Below are 3,479 nucleotides of genomic sequence, written 5' to 3'. Positions count from 1 at the left end.
GGAAAGGTGCTCTCCTCACTGATGCTCTGCAATCCTGAGCTTTAAAGGAGAGCTCCAGCTCAGACCCGAACACAATAACCTCCCACTCTAATCGTATTTATTATCTATTATTCGTTTTATTCTTTCTGTTTTGTCAGACTTTTGCCTTTCTGTGACTATAGAAGATTGGGTTTGCCTAATAAACAATAGGCTTTACCATTATAGACAATAATTACATGCCTAAAGAAGACAGAACAGTGATATTAAACTGTTATATGACTCTATATTAGTACCTTGAACAAACAGCAGATATGCTGGAAAATGCGTAACTTCAGTTTCAAACAGACATATTATACTTCCAACAGAAAAATTCGACCAATGCCTTCACACTATTCGCCCTATCACATTATTATGAGAAATGTGCCCAAGACAAAGCACTAAAGGAGCGTTTCTTGAAAGCCTTGGCACCAGACTTAACAGTAGACTGATTTACAATCTATACATGCTTCTTTCTACCTTTTCTTTCTTTTCTTGATTAAAGTCTTGGTTCTGTTAGAAAAGAAGGATGATGAGTTGTCTAGTCACACTGGAAATCAGACGTGTTTATAGCCGCTCCAAATGGCCATCCTGGCACAGGGAGAAGCCAAATTTCATGGGTGATCATTTAAATATGGAGATGAAGGCACACATTTTCAGACAGTGTCTCTTGGAATACAGTCAAAGAGTTGGATTTCATTGTTCAAATTAAAACTACCCTAAATATTAGTGAAATTGTAAAAAAGGGGGAGGGGTAATGTTGTTGCCTTTGGAAATTTAAAGAAAAAAAAATCTTCTTATCTAGAGTTTAAAAGAAGGAGAAAAGAAGCTTGCCCCTTACTTGAACCTAAGTGTTGATATTTATTATTAAATATTACATTTAGATGTCTCATGGTGGATGTACAGTACTGTGCAAAAATCACCACTAATTTTGTTTTTGTTTTTTTTGCTGGGAAAATAGAATACAGGTGCAGCAATTTACTGAAAAATGTAAATGTAAAAATTGTACAAACATAAATTACAAAAAGAGATTCTAACAAGCTTGAAAGTCAATATTTGACATGGTTACAATCATTCCTCAACACAGCCTGAACTCTCTTAGGCAATTTTTTAAAAAGCGTCTACAGGAATAGCTCTCCAGGCTTCTTGAAGTACATTCAAATGTCTTCTTTGGATTGTGGCTTTGGATGTTGATTGGCTGTTGGCTGTTCTCTAACCACATGACCATTCACTGCTTCAATTATGTCGAGGTGACTGACTGGACATGTTCCATTGTGTGTTTTTTCTATCCAAGTATGGATTTACTGCATTGGCAGTGTGCTTGGGATCATTGTCATGCTGAAAAATGAAGCTCTTGCCAATCAGACTCTTTCCAGATGGTTCTGAATGGTGGATAAGAATCTGACAGTGTATTTCTACATTTATAATTCCATCAATTTTGGCAAGATCCCCAAATCCACTGGCAAACCATGACATAGTTTCCACCGTGTTTTTAGAGATGGGTGTAGATATGTACATTTCTTCTGACCTCCTCAATGCATGTTGACAACAATTTGAACCCAAATTTCGCATTTGGTTTCATCACTCCATAAGACCTATCACCACTTTGACAGTCCAGTTCTTGTGTAATTTGGCATAGCTCAGCCTTTTCTTCCTGTTTCCCTTCTTTAGGAACGTCTTCCTGACAACCACCCTTCCTCTGAATCCATTTCTAACAAGGCTTTCTGCAAACAGTCGATGGATCAACTGAAGGCTCGGGTGCATCTCTCAGGTCCTGTGTCAGGTCTTTAGTGGACTTTGTTTCTATTTTCTATTGTTTCTTCCTTCCTATTGTTCCTACTTCTTAAAGATATGACTTCCAGATACTATCCATCTGCTCCAGATAGTTTGCCACTTCTTCTTTTGTCCACCACCATTTCTTTTGTGAGTTAGGTGTCTCTTTCATGCATGAATGATTCATAGGTCAGTGTTAAGTGGTTCAACAATGTCCAAAGAAAAGAAAGAAAAACTTTGAAAGACTTTCAGAAACACAGGAGAACTATTGCTTAAGACAACATAAAAAATTACAAGAAAGCCTGGCTCTCTGGAAGCTAATAACAGTAATGAAGACTCAAGACTTTTGCACAATACTATATACTTCTGCAGAGATGAACATAGAAAATTCTGCAGACCTGCACATTAAGAAAAATGATTGGTTGATTAAGCTTATGCTGCACCTTGGCTTTCAAGCTACTGCACATATTCTTTTCAATGACCAGCAGTCCTCATGTCGTCAGTAAAAACATGCAAACGTATAATCCCAGCCTATAAATAAGTGGAAAAAATAAACAATCGGTGCCTAATAATAAGACAACGGGTCACCAGAGTGTTTAGTTTAGTGTTTGTTTGTTTTTTTTCTGATTTGAGAAAGCCCCGCCTAACACGTCACTCCAAAAACTCATGAGTGCTCAAATGGGTCGCGACTTGAGTCATTTTCGCACTCATCAAACCATTCGGCGACCCCTCGTGGTCCTATGGATGGGCATACATGCAGAAACCACTCACTTCAGTAAATGTTGAATGCTTCATTATAGACACCTGAGTGTGCAGAAGAAATGTGAAAAGGAAGCAAATGTGTTCATCCTTTGCTTTTCTACATTATTATTATTATCAGACACCATAGGCGACTCAAAATATACCATCTTTTTTTTCCCACCAGTAATTCATTCAGGCTTTTCCCTATAAGACGTCATACATAACAGCATTAGAATGTCTGTGCTGTTGTGGTTACTGCTATTCTCTTGCTCTTCATGAAATATTTCCACATGTTACGGATGTCTCATATTACTGATATTTCACTTTACAGGAAACATTTAGCCCGCCCTCCCCATCCCTTGTTTTAAAGCATCTTATTTTAACCTAGAACCTTTTCTAACCTCATTTACATGAGAACATAGCCAAATCAGTCAATCTCTCACCCTCTTTTTAACATCTGCACGAACAAGTCTAAAAACAGGCTCGCCATTTCACAGCTGGGACATAATGTCTGCAAAAGACAAAGCTCTTTTTACAAAGAAAGGGTCAGATATGCCCGGGAGCATCATGAGAATCCAAAATCCCCATCCATAATTGAAGTGTATGTGTGTGTCTAACATCCCCATTGACTACACTTCCTACAGGAGGCTGTCTCAGAATCCTGGCTGTTGTAGCTGGATTCCTAAAATGAGAGCCAATGCCCGGGCAAGTGAAGGGCGCATTTATATTTCAATAGCTCAGTCAACCTTTAGAGAGAGGGGGAGCGAGGGGAAGACAGAGATCATATTTGAGTGCTTAAAAATGTATGGTGTTTGTAGGACAAAGGATGGCGGCTGTATGGAGATTTTAATACAGAGAAATGGGGACGCTGAACAAGTCGCAGCCCAGTCAGCACCAATGAAGCTGACGTGGGAGTCTGACTCGGAAAAAAAGTCACTTTTAGCTCTAAT

This window comes from Pelmatolapia mariae, linkage group LG13 (genome assembly GCF_036321145.2).
Source record: "Pelmatolapia mariae isolate MD_Pm_ZW linkage group LG13, Pm_UMD_F_2, whole genome shotgun sequence".
NCBI lineage: Eukaryota > Metazoa > Chordata > Actinopteri > Cichliformes > Cichlidae > Pelmatolapia > Pelmatolapia mariae.
The sequence above is the reverse complement of the archived record's forward strand: the minus strand, read 5'-3'. Positions refer to the sequence as shown.